A 17,960-nucleotide genomic window follows, 5' to 3' on the forward strand; every position below is an offset into this window, starting at 1 on the left:
GCTGTTTGCCCAACATCTCGCCTGGGCAATTATAAGAGATAGCAGGGGCAACTTCACTGAGTGTGTACACACCGAAGTATCTTTTTCTTCTTTTCTTCAATCATTTACCAATGGGATGTGAATGGGGGGCAAAGGTAGCCTCTGGGCGGAGTATCATCATGGACCTTGAACACACTGTTGCAATCCCCATAGAAATTACTGGCAGTCTTTAAAGGGATACTTGTAACAAATGCATGTCATCCTGATTTGGGGTAATGTAGAAATGTCAGTAAAAAACACATCTGTAAAGTTTGAAGGAAATAGGGCAATCAGTTCAAAAGAAACAGGAATTTGAAGGTTTGCTCAAATCAATGTGCTGTCATTACTGAAAAATAAGACTCCACAAATTTGCAAATGTCACAGCAGTGGAACAATCTAAAGAAAATATGACAAGAATGCCTAAAATTTCAAATTTTTAAGTGAAAAATACACATTCCTCAGGCTTGTCACCAGAAGGTATATGTTAAGGGTATAATATCATTCTTTTTGCCTTCTGAAGGAGGTAATACTCAAGCGCTCTTTCATTATGCAAGAAAAAATTAACTACATGCAATTCTCATCAATAATTGCTATATGATATCATCTATTATTTACCATGACATCACAAGTTACTATACCTTCCTTATCTAGCAGCTCTGGAACAGAATGTCTTCTTTTCTCAAACTTCACTGGGATGTTCTACTAATATTTTGTATTCACTAAATAGACATGTAGCTGTAACTACAGATGGTATGTTTACATAATTAATTATGTCTCCTTTAAATGCACCCATAATAGGTGCAGGGCAGGACTTGAAACTAATCTTTGAGAGTTTCACTTTTATTATTAGTAATATTTTGCTTTAATAGTTGAGGCCTGGTTCAATGTATTAATCTTCGAACACTAAATCCACAAAATGAAGAAACCAAATTTGCATGGAGGATAACATTGTGTGCTAGTCCTTACTAAAAATATGTTGAATTGGAAAGCCAATACGACTGAAGATCAAAGCAAAGCCATAGAAAGTCAAGTATTTACTACTCCAGGAGTTAGATAAGCTTTCAAAGTGTCCTGTCACTCATAAAAAAAACAGCAATGAAGAAAAAATATTGACAATAAACTGTTAAGCTCATGAGGAAGAGTAAAGTACGGTATACAGGTGCTGAAATGCTCTGAATATCCTACCTTAATCCTGGATTTAGATTCGCTTTTGAGGTGAATTATTACTAATTCAGCAATGCTGCAAATTATCGACTTTAAGCTGAAGTGTGTAAGATTTTTAAAAATACAAACAAAGGTATAAAAAAAATAAAGAAATGATGTACACCCTGTTGTCATGTTCTAAGAAGAACAAATTGCTGGTTGAGAACCAGAATGGCATTACCACTTTTTTTTTTCTTTTTTTTTTGGGGGGGGGGGGGAGGGGTATTGAATAATTGGTATCATGTTGTAATTCTTGATATTCTCTACATTATGGTGTAAATTTTGAATTATTCTAATTTTCCTTAAAATGCGAAAAAATCAAAACCTTTTTCACCTGATATTTGGGACAACGTTTATAGATTTACCAACTTGTGACTTTAAAATGTAAATTTTTATTTCCTGAAAGTTGATTGACAATGTGTTGTTTTTGATTATGCTTAAATCTTGGAAAGCGATAGTGACCTTCTACTTCTCAGCTGATGATATAAGTTGCTGTTGGGTTGACATAACATTCATGATTACAAGGGAAACACAGTGTTGATACTTGAATCTGATGGAAAAGTAACCTCTGTCCGAAAAAAAAAAGAGTACAGAGTTTAGATAGCATTATTTCTGAGTCCAAGGTTCTATTGCTAACACAAGCACTGATACAACAAATTTGACAATTCATTACTTTTTTTAATTTGTTTTGAAATCATTATTGGTTGTGTTGCACAATAATTAATAATAATAATAATAGACATTTATAGAGCTTCTTTTCCACTGGATGCAAAGCGCTATGACATGTCATCCCTGGTCGCCAAAGGAGATAAAATATATACAAAATACCAGGCAGTGACAGTATAAGTCCAGTCCTGGACCTGCAATTCAGTGTGCCAGGCAGTGTACCAGGCAGTGGCAGTATAAGTCCAGTCCTGGACCTGCAATTCAGTGTGAATTCTTAGAGGAATATGGATAGAAAATCTGAATCCTACACAAGAGCTCACCTTATGGCAGCTTAAATTCTCATCCAATTCTTTATTAAAGCCAATAAGAATCGCACACTTTTTGCTGGTCAAGCTATGCACATTTGCAGAAATTTCATCTGCAACATTATCCATCATATTCAGAGAGAACTTTCATCCCACATTCCAAGTTGACTTGTAAATAAACAGTAGAATAGAGAAAGCTTCATTCAAAAAATAAAAAGGAAGTTTTCAGCAATTTATCACTAATCTCTGACTTTACCCGTTGTATCAAAGTTAATACAATCACAAATTCGAGTTTCTCTTCTATTTCATAACTGACTTCAAAGCTTACTTGGACAATAATTAGCCAATAGTCAAATTAACTTTGTCTATCTTTTCTTCAGACAACAAGGGTATACCTAGTTACATTCTAAGAAATGAATGTGAGAATTCCCCCCTCACACACAAAAAAAGTGCCACAATAGTCATAGTTAAACATTATTTACCACTGTCTATTACACATGTACTTCATGCATAGTCATTACAGGCTTAAAGGGATGGTATGGTTTTGGTAAAGATAAGGTTCAGGTATCAACTTTTTTGTAAGATAGTGAGAAACCTCTTCTGAACAAGGCAAGTGCCATAATGTGTCTCGTCCATTCGCGTACAAGAAATTGTACGCGAATGGGATATAACAGATAAAAAAAGAGATATAACAGATAAAAAGCTCTAGTTATAAAAGAGTAAAAATTTATGGCAAAAAAGAAACGCAGCATAAAAACTTAACATTGGGCCCTTAAAGTTGGTTGACCCCTGCCTGTGATCTTTGACCTTGTGGTGACCATCCACTCCCCAAGGGACATACCATCCAAGTTTTGTCACAAACGGACCTATGGATCAAAGGTTATGACCCATAATAGAAACACGCCATAAAAACTTAACATTGGGCTTTTAAAGTTTGTTGACCCATGCTTGTGACCATTGACGTTGTGGTGACCATCCACTCCCCAAGGGACATCTACCATCCAAGTTAAGTCACAAATGGAGTTATGGATCAAAAGTTATGACCCATAATAGAAATGCGCCATTAAAAACTTAACATTGGGCTCCAAAAGTTTGTTGACCCCTGCTTGTGACCTTTGACCTTGTGGTGATCATCCACTCCCCAAGGGACATCTACCATCCAAGTACAGTCACAAATGGAGTTATGAATCAAAGGTTATGACCCATAATAGAAACGTGCCATAAAAACATAACATTGGGCTCTAAAAGTTTGTTGACCCCTGCTTGTGACCTTTGACCTTGTGGTGATCATCCACTCCCCAAGGGACATCTACCATCCAAGTTTAGTCACAAATGGAGTTATGGATCAAAAGTTATGACCCATAATAGAAACGCACCATAAAAACTTGGACAAGTTCACCTTCATAGACATATGGGTTGAGTGAATGCAGCAAAATTAGTAGAACACATCAGTGAAAGTTTGAGGAAAATCAGACAATCCTTTCAAAAGTTATGAATTTTTGAAGTTTCTGCTCAGTCACGGCTGGATGAGAAGACTACTATAGCTTGTGATGTCAAATGTGTACAATGATATAAAGAAAGAATAAAGAAAATTCAACATATTTTCACTTTTCTCGCATTAAAAGAACACTCGACTTCTCTCTTTCAGAAGGCAGGGGGAATAATATTACCCTTAACATACGTCAGTAGCAAGTCGAAGAACTGTGCACTTTATTCAAAAAGTAAAGTTTTGTGAAATTCTCTTTTTATTTTCCTTATATAGTTGTACGCATGTGACATCATACACTGTAGTAGTCTTCTCTTCCAGCAGTGACTGCGCATATACTTTAAAAATTCATAACTTTTGAATGGATTGTCCAATTTTCCCCAAACTTTCACTGATGTGTTCTACTAAATCTGCTGCATTCACTCAACCCACATGTCTATGAAGGTGGACTTGTCCTTTAACATTGGACTCTAAAAGTTCGTTGACCCCTGCTTGTGACCTTTGACCTTGTGACGATCATCTACTCCCTAAGGGACATCTACCATCCAAGTTTAGTCACAAACGGACCAACGGATCAAAAGTTATGACCCATAATAGAAACGTGCCATAAAAACTTAACATTGGGCTCTAAAAGTTTGTTGACCCATGCTTGTGACCATTGACCTTGTGGTGGTCATCCACTCCCCAAGGGACATCTACCATCCAAGTTTGGTCACAAATGGAGTTATGGATCGAAAGTTATGACCCATAATAGAAATGTGCTATAAAAACTTAACATTGGGCCATGAAGTTCATTGACCCCTGCCTGTGAGCTTTGACCTTGAGGTGACCTTCATATATAATAAAATGTGAAACTTTGTTTGACCCCTCTTCCCTACAAGTTTGATTGTAATTGAAGCCCAGAGTAATGAGTTATTGAAGTTTTTGTAGCGTTACAGACAGACGACGGACGGACGGACGGCGGACGGACGGCGGACGGACGGACGTCGGACGGACGGACGACAGACGGACGACGGACGGACAGACGCCGCAGGTGATCCCTTAGTATATCCTCACCTCCGGTGGGCTCACAAAAAATGAAAGAGCATACAATTCTCAGAGGAATTCAAAGTTTATCAAATGAAAATTGGTTTTGAAATGGCTGAGATTCCAACACAAATAGGCCCTACTAAAAGGTGGGACCCCATTTTGTTTCACCTTGTCTTTGGATATATCTCAGCCATTTCAAAAGCGATTTTCACCAAATGAACTTTAATTCCTCTAAGGATTGTAAGCTCTTTAATATTTCATCAGTGGTTTCTAACTATCTCACAAAAAGTTAAAATCTGAATCCATCATCTCAACCAAATCTATATCATCCCTCTAAAGCTGCGTTTATCAACTTTCCCGTTTAAACGGCTTTCAAAAGCCATTTCCAAAGCCCTTTAGAAACGGCTTCCAAAATAGTTGCGTTTATCAACTCTTCGCGAACACGATAACTGGCCTGTCACTGCACAGCTGCATTGCGCAATTCGACCCGAGGAGAAGAGGTCATAAGGCGTGCATTGTTCGTAACTGCAGTACAATACTACAAAGCCGCTTCAAAACAGCTTTGCATTTATCAACTTCAAAACGCTTTTACAAACAGGTTTCTGAAAAGCTGTTTACGAAACCTGTTTGGAAAGCCACAAATTTGCAGCTTTCGAAAAGGCTTTCAAAACAGCTTTGCGTTTATCAACTCGTAAAAATTCCTTGAAAGCTGTTTGGAAAACCTGTTTCTGCCGAGAAAAAGAGTTGATAAATGCACCCTAAATGAGTCTATTCTTATTGCTAGATCAGCAGATATTCTTCCCAGAGGATACTTCCCAGAAGTTTTAAAAGTACACTGTAATTGCTTCTTGTCTACTGTGCGAGTTCTTAAAGCAAAACAGACACAAAACATGGTTATTTGATATAAAAAAATGGATAAATGGGCGTCATGGGCTCAGCAGCATATGACCAGTTTATGACCCTCAATGTTATTTACATGTACCTCATTAACTTTTGAACGCTTCCAAAAAATTTTCCAGCCTGGATAGATGGTAACCTTTGATAACTAATCCCCTCCCCCTTCACCTCGTGATAAATGCTTTAGAGTTGTTTTCAATGTATTTGCTACCAGTTAAAAAACAATTTTAACAAAATGGTGATCTCCCCAACAAAAGTGATTTGTATCAAAATAATCAGGGAAAAGACAAATTTGCAAAACATTTCAAAAATATAAATGAGGTTTAACACCACATAACATTTTAATTCAAACAAGTAAATTGATCATCCTCATATTCACTCTTGTTTGTCAGGAGCTACTAAAATGTACTCCAGAGGACAATCTACAAAAGATATTAACTTTTTGATTGCCCACAAAGAGGGTATTATGTGCAGAATGTCTTTGTATAAACACAGCTAAGCACTCTGCACATGTCTTGACTTTGACTGAAGTTCAGTTTACTCTAAAGCACAGATGTCACAAGATAAAACTTTATTTTTAAATATGATGTCTTTTGTAAACAATATATCAACTATTAGCCCATTTATATTGGCAAAGTCTGAATCTACAAACAACAACTCTTTCTGTTTGTTTTTTCTTTTCTATTTCAAATTTAATCTACCTCTTTGTACATTTTTTTTTTACTGAAACAAAATGGTACTAGTGTGAACTTACTGCCTTGATATTTTTTCACTTGTTGTTTTTTTGTTTGGTAATTAGCACCCATAACTGCTCAATGCAGTGGGATCTGATCCCCAACATGTGTAGGACATAAATAAAACAACCTGTCACATGACCTTTATCATTGCACCAGCCAAAATCAAAAGAGCTGCTGCTACCAAAAATTAACCAACATTTGAATCAGTAGAACAGGTTATCAAGTGTTGGCGTTCACAGCAAAACCATGGAATTATGAAGGTATTAAAATGAAAATGTTCTTTCAAGGTATGAAATTCATGAAAAGTTTCTCAGCAAATCTTTGGGTAATTGCCTTTATAAGCAACTTCTGATGCAAATGTTCAGGATGTAGGAAAGCACTGTTTGTTTTTATTTTGTTTTTATTTTTGTTTGGCTGCCAATAAAAATGTTCCTTAACACATTTAGATAAAAATCAACATTTCTGGTCATGAAGGAACTAAACAAAAAGTCTAGTGTACTGTCGAACTGAATCCAGATTACTAGAATTTCAACTTACTACCTTCTTTTCAAAGTTAATCCTGTAGTCAATGCTTGTACAACTTTTTACAGCTTTTAAAGGAAATAAACATCATCCAATAAACTGAATGTTAAATTATATATATTCTAACATTTGGCTGCAGCCTTTATGGGGTAAGGGTAGTAAGCTTGACAGAGAAATAGAGAAAGAGAGGGAGAAAGAGGGCAGGGAGATAAAAGGAAAATTCTTTCAGCCTTTGCTGACTTTTCTGCAAGTACTGTACATTAAATAGTTCTCTTGCACATCTTTAAAAAAATGTAATATATGTGACCTTAAGCAACTGCCATAAATTATTATTGCTTCAAAGGGTACATGTTTTGGGTGCTTCACTGATAATGAAAGACAATGCTTTAAGATGTATCACCAACAAAGGTGCCATTGTACTTTCTTCAAAAAAATGAACAAAAGAAATTGGTGAAAAGTGACAGATATGGATCTAAACTGAAGGGAAGAGCTGAAAAGACCAGACAAAACAGAACTTAGGTAAAAGTCAATATTCTATTTATGCCCTAAAAGCTCCAAAAAGAAAAAAAAATGGTTCTCGATTAAAGGGTGTGTACAGTTCTGGTCGAGGTGAGGATTTAGCTTTTAACACTTTGCGAGATATTCAGAAATCACTTTATGAGATGTCAAAGAGAGTGCAATTCTAAGGGGTATCAAAAGTTTATTTGATGAAAATTGGTTTTGAAGTGGCTGAAATATCCAAAAACAAGGTGAAACAAAGAGATTCAAATAAAGTTGTGGCATGTAGTCTTTTATTATCATCACTTTTTGGGATATCTCAGCCATTTGAAAACCAATTATCATCAAATAAACATTGAATCCTTCTTAAAATTACATGCTCTTTCATATTTCAAGGAGGTTTCTCGTTATCTCACTTTATAGGAGCAGTACTGTACAGTCCCTTTAAACAATAACAGCTGCTTATCTTTGAATACATGGACACTTGTTGGTACAGGTACAGTAAGAAAAAATCATGAGTTTAATTACATTCTGGAATAATCTAGGAATTCAATAAATTGAACACACAGTCATAGTCACATATGGAAAAATAAAGAATCACAAATCAGCCAATGTGATCAGTCAAGTCCTGATAGTAGCTGTTTTATCACCAAAGTAATTTAAGATTTTGGTGTCTGGATTCTGGAAATCCGACCTTGTTTACTCTTCTACACATATTGTGCAATGATTGTGTTGTAACAACTGCAGCTTGGCAAAAGTACTAGTAGTAGCTGGATGATGACCTATCAGTTGCAAGTATCAGAGGTGTACGTGTTACTATGGTAACACCATAATTATTGTAATTTGCAATAATCTTTGTGAAACAGTCCAATGATGGCAAATATTATCACTTGCCAAAACTGGGAATATACTATTAGTATAACAATAACATTGCGGCAATAGGTCTTCCAGCAATATCACAATTTAAAAACTTTTCATGGCAAGTCTTCATTGACTTTAAAAGTTTTGCACCATGTGGTGCAACATTCAAGCTGGTGTAAACATATCTGGGTATATGGAACTACTAGTACTGGTAATTGGTATGTCAAGTGCAAATGACTGTGTCTGTGGTGTAGGATCCCCGACTACTGTACTGAGCAATGGCCCGAATGGGATTATCTGGATTACCCCGAGTCAATGGCCGAGTGACAAAACAATCTGGTTGGATACATGTATCTCCTATTAAAATAGATTGGCACAACGTAATGAGTAAACCCTAATTTTCATGCCCTCTTTAGGAAAGCCATTGATTTAGACGTCTATGTACAACTGTACCGTCTATCGCAGGGGTGACATCATGAGCATCGAGCAGCTGACAACACAGTCAGACCACAGAACTCTTACACATAGAAGAATCACTCGCCACCCGTTTTGTCGCCGTCGCTCGACTCATTGTCACGTGACGTCCGCCATTTTGCTTAGCGGAACTTTTTTGCGTGCAAATCGCAGCAGACGCTATCCACATACAGTGACTGCATGTTGCACCGTGTTTTTCTGACCCTGAACGAGGCATTAAAATGCCGTATTGTGCGGCTGTAAACTGCACAAATCACTTGACAAAAGGATTTGGAAACAGGTAAGTTTGACACCAAGCCATGATGAGAATAACAAGTAATTGATTCCCCAAGTAACGTTACAATTAGGCGGATCGGTCGTATGTTGGCTTTCTTGTGAGCGCAGTAGCAAAGGTAGTCCCAGACACTGGATTTTGTGTTTGCCGTCGACATATGTGTTTACCACCAACTACCAAAATGATGCAAAATAAAAAAGATCAAGTAGGCCTAATTTAGGCCCTGGGGCTATACACTCTGTACGTTGTGTGTTGGGGCAAGCAGCTTTGTACATGAAACAAAGTACTATCTATTTATGTAAATTTGAGCTTAGGTGTAAACTTTACACGTATACACGTAGATTTATTCTTGTCTGGCTAGTCACAGTACCAGTGGTGGGTCAGTGTCAGTGACAACACTACAGTCGTTTAGTAGATACTAGATTGTCTAGACTGACTGTGTACCCTAGTAGTATTAAAGTAGAGTAATAGTAGTAGTAGTAGTAGTACGAACATTTGTAGGGTAGACTGAAGTTCCAATGATATTGATAATACTGAATAAATTTAACTATTCTAGTATATTACTCAAACTACTTACTTTATACTAGGTATAATGTCAGTGTCACGTCAGTACTGAGTCTGTAGATTCTAGTTTCTGCCCAATTTCTGGTAACCTTTATCTGTTTATTTTTCCTTCTGTCTGAATTAGCTAGACCTGACTGATGCGTAACTCACTAACTGTTATTGCGCTGACATGTAAGTCTCTTCTTACAACAAAGTTAGGGGTGATATTGGATATAAACTGTCAGCTGCCGGTGCCTTGTTATTAATCTTATCAGGAGCTTTCCATGGACCATGTCCATGCATGCAATCATCATCATGCTTGCCATAGTTGTATTGTAGGTACACATGTTTTATGATTATGAATGTGAGGTCTATACAAATCTGATATGGTAATAATTTTCACATGTATCATATTATGTTCTCTGTGTGTTAAAAATCCTAGATTTCCAAGAAGGGGTGTTGCTCTTCGCCAAAGATGGATTGTGAACATGAGAAGAGACCACTGGATTCCCAAACCATACTCTACCTTGTGTTCTGACCACTTTGAAGAGAAGTACTTCGATCGCACCGGCCAGATAACAAGGCTGCGGGCAGATGCTGTACCAACTTTATTCAACTTTCCACAACATCTCATGAGGGTACATGCAGAAGAACAAATTTTAATTTTGCATGTTAGGTGTTTGAAATTTGAGTTTTAGTTTTGAAATCCGTCCGACCAGGAGCAGACATATACCCTTGTGTGTATGTCTGCTTCAGAAACGGATTTTAATCTACCATCACATCGCATCCTGGTCGCTGATGAAGAATGCGATGACTAACCTGTTTGGTGTCTTGTTTCTAAATAATGCGCTTTCCTCGCCAGGATAAAGCATTTTGAGGTCTATTGCCATTTTAGGTTTTTATCACATTCACAACTATATTGCAGGATTTTATTTTAAATGGTGCTTAGCCTAACAAGAGCAAGTGCAATTTTGCACTACATGTGTATATGAATGTATTGCCTTTGTTATCATTGCCAAGAATGCCTTTCATATTCTTGCCAGACAGTGTCCATTATTCATGGATTTATTTTTATGTTGTTGCCACATTGCCAATTTAATGCATGTTCATGAAACATTGCTTTCGCAATATGCAATATTTGTCATACATGTATTTGCGAGACTTGTCTTGCCTACATATTGTTGCCACATTAAAATTTCGTACTATACCATAGTATATTTTCACACTCATAAGGATTTCATTTTGAATTGCGCTTGAAGCGAACAAGTGCAAGTGAAATCATGGATTATACAGTATTGCCTTTGATATTTTTTTTTATTATTCTTGCCAGTGTCCATTATTCATGGTTTTATTTTGCTGCCATATGCTAAGTGATTGTACATGCATTTGCTTTCATGATATACAAGGCATGTAGTTGTCATAGTGACACTTGTTTTGCCTACATGTACATACTTTGAGATACAGTGTAGTATGTTTTCACACTCTTTAGATTTCACTTTGAATTTCGTTTGAAGCAAACGGGTGCGTGTGAAATCTTGCATTATACAGACGTTCATGTATTGCCTTTAGTTGATATTGTTGCCAAGAATGCATTTGATATTCTTGCCCGACAGTGTTCATTATTTATGGATTTTATGTTGTTGCTATATTGCACGATAGTTGATTATACCGGCATTTGCTTTCGTGATATACAACATTTGTTGTATATATCTGTGATACTTGTTTTGCTAACATGTTGTCACCAAATTATGTTTTCATACTACACAGTGTATGGGATAGTTTTTGTTAAACTCATTACTAAGGATTTAATTTTGAATCATGCTGAGCTAACAAGTACAATTGAAATCTTACATTTACAAATGTATTGCCTTTAATACTGTTGCCAGGAATGCCTTTGGTGTTCTTTTCAGTGTCCATAATTCGTAGATTTATATTGCCATAGTGCATGCGGATCAACACAATATGTTTTCATACTATACCATAGTGCATTTTTACACTCATTAGGATTTTCTTTTTGAATCACGCTTGAAGCTATCAAGGGCAAGTGAAATTGTGCACTATATTGATGTATTGCCTTAGATAATCTTGCCAGACAGTGTTCATTATTCATGAATTTTATGTTGTTGCCCTATTGCATGCCCATTATAGATGTATACATTTATGCATTTGCTTTTGTGATTACAATAGTTGTCACAAATTTACAACACTGGTGGTCTTGCCTATCAATAATTTGCATAATATGTTCCTGACGCATGTACTGCCTGTGATTATAGCCGCCGTATTAGGTATGATAATGGTACATGTACTTCAAGCAAATGGTATATCACTGTACTGTGGTTGATTCTCAGCAATCAACTTTGACCTTGATAAATGTCAAATAAATTGTAAAAAATCAGGAAAATTAACTCTGTCCAACTTAACTTCCTGTTTTTTGTGGGAAGACAATCTTGAAAGGAGTTCATGCTTGTAATGTGTGTGTGTGTGAGTGTGTGAATACATATATATATATACATATAATATATATATATATATATATATATATATATATATATATACATATATACATACATAGATAATTATATATATTGATTGAGTACCGGGTAGTCTACTTGTTGGTGCAGCAATATCATGATATCGAAAGTAAAACAGGAACCAAGTTCATGTTGATCACCAACAATTTATTTACAGCACACAAAATATTTCAGCGATTCGCTCTTTCTCAAGTGTTGTTGCAAATCGCTCAAAAATTGGTGTGGTTAAATAAATTGTCGGTGATTAGCATGAACTCGATTTCTGTTTTATTTCATGTATACAGATATACAGTGTGTATACAATTGTATGCCTATAGGCCTATTGCTTCCTATACCAACATGTGAAATAGTGATAACTATATTGTACTACACACTATACTAATGATAATGATAACAGCAGGAATATAGATAATTAAGGTGATGTTGTCTTCCAAATTTCTAATATGTTGAACGAGTATATGTCAGATGGGGAAGATGTATTACATGATCATATCCACAAATCATTGATTTTTACAACTGGACTGACTGGAAATTTAATTTGACCAGTTTAATGGGAGAAAAATCAAAAGCACGAACACACCTCTTCTTACAATATCATTGGAGGGGAAAAATGCAAGACATAGGGTTGAGAGGGGTATCAGAAAAATGGCAGGACACAGACAAAGACAGGCGCGCGTCTTAGATTATTTTATACCAAAGCAGATCACGTCTCCGAAGTCAAATAGATCTATCCGAAAGGGGAAAAAACACCTGTTTCAATACAGACAACTTTCAGGGAAGAGTGTGAAATAAATATGAGTACACGTGTACATGAATCTGTAGTCAACGCTGGATTGAGAAGTACCAGTTTGACAGTTTACAAGTTCAAGTAAATATCAGGGGCTATAAGCGGCTGTCATACTGTCCGATCAGTGAGTTGACCGTATCGTACTCGCGAGGAGCTGCTGAGGTTCCGCTAAGCAACATGGCGGCGTGTGCACTGAGGCGTCACATCCGGGGCGCGCGGTGGCGACACCGAGCTCAGCGGGTTGTGAATGGGTGTGATTCTTCTATGTGTAAGAGTTCTGTGAGTCAGACGGGTCATCCAGAGACTTTTGGCCCGGCCCTAAGTCACGGGTCAACATTGTGTGAGGAACCTGTGCTTTATCACGCTTCCTCTACACACGAAGGCAAGATGAAAACTTACACGAGGAGGTTAGCGAGCAGATAGTAAACCATTGTCAGAATGTAGAACTGCCGAACTGCAAATCAAGCAATACATCAATAATAGTAATACGAAGAGATGCTTTACTGTATGTGAAGTTAATAATGATGTAGAAACTCTACGCCTACCTTCTCTATTCGTCCCTCGTTGTTATTGTTGTCCTTTTTGCTCGGTGATCGGATCGGAAGTCCTCGTTGTGTACGTGTACGTACACCCGTACCGTGTACAGCGCGCGATCCTCAAAACACTTGTGATCATCATGATCTCTGCAGCTGCCGCCGCTGTTCTATAATCGTTCGTCCAGCTCCATGCAGGGTAGGAAGTGGGATGAGTTCCCAGATACTCATCCTCACATTCTATACCGGCCTCACAAACTTCTCACAATCCGTTCTGGTGTTTTGACAGGGTTTTTTTGGCTCCTTGTCTCCGTCGTAATAGTTGAGACGTGAGTGGGAGAACACCCAACTAATAATCCTCCTCATTCCTTGTGATAGGAATCACAAATTGAATTGAAATTACTCATGAACACAGCTGAAAATCTGCTAAAATCTACGAGCTACTGGAATGCGCACAAAGTAAGAAAAAGGAAAGACCAAAAGAAAAAGAAAACAATAAACAGCAACAACAACAACAACGGCAACAGCAACAACGCCGATGACGACGTCTGTGGCAGCTGCGACGACAGCCACAACATCAACAACAACAACAACAACAGCAGCAGCAGCAGCAGCAACAACAACAACAACAACAACATTCATAGCAACTGTGAACGACAATATCGGGGAAAATGTTCATTTATACCATTGTCAGCAAGTAGCGTAAGGAATTCTGTGAAAATAGACCTACACCGGTGACGCATTTTCTTTCCTTCCCTTTTCCCTCCTTTGTTTAAATAGTTTCTTTCCATCCCCATGTAGGTTCCTATAGTGCAGACAACATCTCAAGGGATCATGAACTATTACTTATCTAAAGATAAACGGTGCATCCATCTTTGTTATACATGATAGGCCTAAGCCTACTACAAAACCAGTGAAAACGGAATGTCTGAAAGAAATTATGGAGAGTCCTTCCCTCAAATTCCTCGTTGTTTTATAGATCTATCTCTGTGCCCTTTATCATCATGCCGTATTTCCATTTACTTTTTGTTGTTGTTGTTTTTTTTTTGTCTTTGATGGTGAAGTATTTTCAGGTCTTGAATGCCTATAGGCCTATACGTTATGATTATAACTCATGTCTTCTTTCTTTAAATGACAATTCCAAACCAATCAAAAATTTGTCTGCCGTAAGAGAAAGAGAATCGATATAATGTCTCTATCTATAATATCTATCTATCTATAATATCTATCTATCTATCTTGTATCTATCAGCTATCTATCTTGTATCTATCAATCTTATATATCTATCTATCTCTATCTATCTATATTGGGGCCTATCTTCTATAATATTTATCAATCAACATCTTATACTCGATTATTCAAAAAGACCTTGATTATTTTCTTATTATATTATTTTTTCTATATTCCTTGACTGGATTATTGACTTGCACATTACATCTATCTTTCCTTGCCATGAATTATTATTGCTCACCTTTTTCCTTTGTTCCCCCATATTATTATAGTAGAGTTGTCATGATGCATAATTATGTTGGTTCTTGCCTTCAAGACAGAAAGGGATGCGAAATAGATCTTGATTGAGACCAAAAGTTGAATAACTATAAAAGTGATGTAAAGATGACAAAAGCAAGAAGGCTGACATGCGTTCCCTATGAGAACCTAATGAGTTTAATGATCTATTTAGATGTCATTAAAGGGATGGTATTGTTTTGGTTGCTGGGCTTTAGGTTTCTCACATTTTTGATGATGAATTTTTGAGGTAATGAGAATCCTCATGAAAATATGAAAGAGCACAAGAGGAATTCAAAGTTTATTTGATGAAAGTTGGTTTTAAAATGGCTGAGAAATCCCACACAAGGCAATGGGTGCATGGGACCCACCTTTTATTAGGGTCAGTTTGTTTTACTTTGAGCCATTTCAAAACTATTTTTATCACATCAACTTTGAAGTCCTCTTAGGATTGCAAGCTTTTCAACACTTAGAGGTTTCTAACAAGTCTTCGTAAAAGGTAAAATCTGAATCCTCATCTGAAGCAAAATTTGTAGCCTAACCTTAAAGCGCGTGGTAAACACTGCAAGCTCAATCACAGTCGCACGTGAGTACCATTGAAGACATTATTGATAGCACGTTAGTGCCTGTTTATGACTGATAAGACAACGTTTTACTGCTGTCTGAACTATTAAGGCTATTCAAGACCGTAAAAGTAGAAGAGGAGTGCGCAAGGAGATGGTCAAAGTCTCCATTTTCAACCAAATCTATGTATATTTATATATAGGTGGTATAATCGTAAAATCGTCATTAAGAGCAGTTCTGAGGTCACCAGAAGAAAACGTTATATACAGGGTCATGTGTTATATTATTCCTTCACTGAATGTTGTTGACACACTTTGAAGACACCATAGGCCCCGATTTAACTCTACCCAGAGCTATAGGCCTATCATAAATGAGAGAAAAGAATCAAACAGAGAAAGACAGAGGGAGGGAGCGAGATACAGAGAAAAAGGAGAAGGAAATTAAGGAAAGAAAGTGCAGTGTCAGACGTCACTGATATCAGTCTGATGGGGTACTACGAGAAATTATTTCACTGTAGGCCTCAGTATATTCGAGGTTTATAACAATTACTGGAAAAGGAAGTTCAATACGACCTAAGAAGTTAGACAACGCTCCGCCCTCTGTAAATCGACGTAAATTTGTTAATCAGTTGCAATATACACATCTCGACGGAAGAATTTCATGAATTTGAATAACGCTCCCTGTAAACCCGTCTTGGCACCTGTCAGCTGAAATACTGCCCTCACTCATCAACTGCTATAGCGGACGTAACACAGTCCTCTCTTGCCAGTGTGGATTATTGATAAGGCCTATTATTATAGTAATCGGGTCCGTTCCATTATAGGTCCATGGTTTCAATAATTGTAAGTATCTACGAATTAATGTAACACAGGCATTAAATATATCGGTGCAGTGAGATATTGTAAACAGCAGATGGATGAACAATGTATTGTAGTTACACTGGGTATAAGTCTCTCAAACTGTATGTTAATTTACTCAGATATTCATATTTATATGATTTTATATTCCTCTGGGGACCTACGGGCAGTTTATTAAAAGAAATGAAATTTTGCTTAATGATAAAGCACATAAAAAGTCAATCCCTTCAAGAAACGATATGCGAAAAAGTATAAATTACCGCTGCCTGCTTTGAAGTAATTGAAACTGCACCCTCCTCATGGAAAAGTCGATTTTATCACTTTCCGATTAATTCTGACTAATAAAACTGGTATGGTATATATCATCTCTAGTATATTTCTTTGTAAATTAATATGCGAGATTAGTGTCCAGTCGAGTAGTTTTTGTTTTCTTTATTTCATCAGTATTCGGGTAATATCTATACACGTATCCCCGTGTCTTTCGCATCGCTCAGTATTATAGTGATGGCGAAAATTAATTACCATAAAAAATAAATGTTTATTAGATATCTTCCTCAGAAAGCGGCTGGTCATTACACACTGTGCGTCTTTCTATAGATCTGTGTGGCAGATCCAGTTTGGTATGCTTCAAATATCATTTTGAGTATACCGCAAAGAAAAAGAGATATCAACTCTTATGACTCTATCTCTTGAACCTCCTTGGCATATAGTTACTATAAAATTGTATACTACGCATACACGAGCCTATTATATGGAGTTTTTTTTTTTTTTTTGTCTGTCACCCAACATACCAAAGCAAGCCTCATTTTCCCATTATCTCTCTTTCTATCTCTTAATTATCATAGCTATCTCTACAGGTTAAAGTCAAACCCCTGAAGTGACATATAAAAATCTCAAGTAGGACCTAACAATAGTCGCTTTATTCTGTTGTGATAAGTCATGACGATAGAGCCCAATGGAAGGCACAGAAGAATAACAATCATAGGCGTATCCGCGTATATATTGTTGTTCAGGTTTCGCCTACCTGTCTCCTCGTTTGTTTGTCTGTCTGTTTGTTTAGGCCTATCCAAATTGTGTTATTACAGGGGGAGGGTGAGATATGAGCACTATCATATGAAATTTTATACTATTTCCAGAGAAGTTGTAAAGTTTTCTGTTGATGTGCGTGTATGTTCGCTAGTGTTGTTGTTGTTGTTGTTGTTGTTGTTGTTGTTGTTGTTGTTGTTGTTGTTGTTATCTTCACTTGAGCAGCAGCACAACTACAATTGCCCATGCTCGGCATGTTTGAGCGAGGAGTGACATTCCTTCTCTTTTCAGTTAGGCCTAGACAAGCATACACATCCAAACAAACTCCCCTACGTATGTATGTATGTATGTATGTATGTATGTATGTATGTATGTATTCATGTATATATGTATATTGTATTTAGGCCTACATATGAACAGTTTGATGGCAAAATGGGTTAAAGGGGATGGCTAGTAACCGATCAGTGGGAATCAGTGGGAATGCTGGGGGATGATTGTTTCAATTCTTGTGGGATTCACAGTATATTACATAATTGTTATGTGGAGATTGTTTGCTTCAGAATGGGCCCATATTCAAGTAATGTGCAGTTTAATGGTTCCAGGCTAGGATGCCTGTACAGTGACAGGGCATTAAATTGCACAT

This window comes from Diadema antillarum, unplaced genomic scaffold (genome assembly GCF_040938485.1).
Source record: "Diadema antillarum isolate AM-2024a unplaced genomic scaffold, OU_Dant_1.0 seq00001124_RagTag, whole genome shotgun sequence".
NCBI lineage: Eukaryota > Metazoa > Echinodermata > Echinoidea > Diadematoida > Diadematidae > Diadema > Diadema antillarum.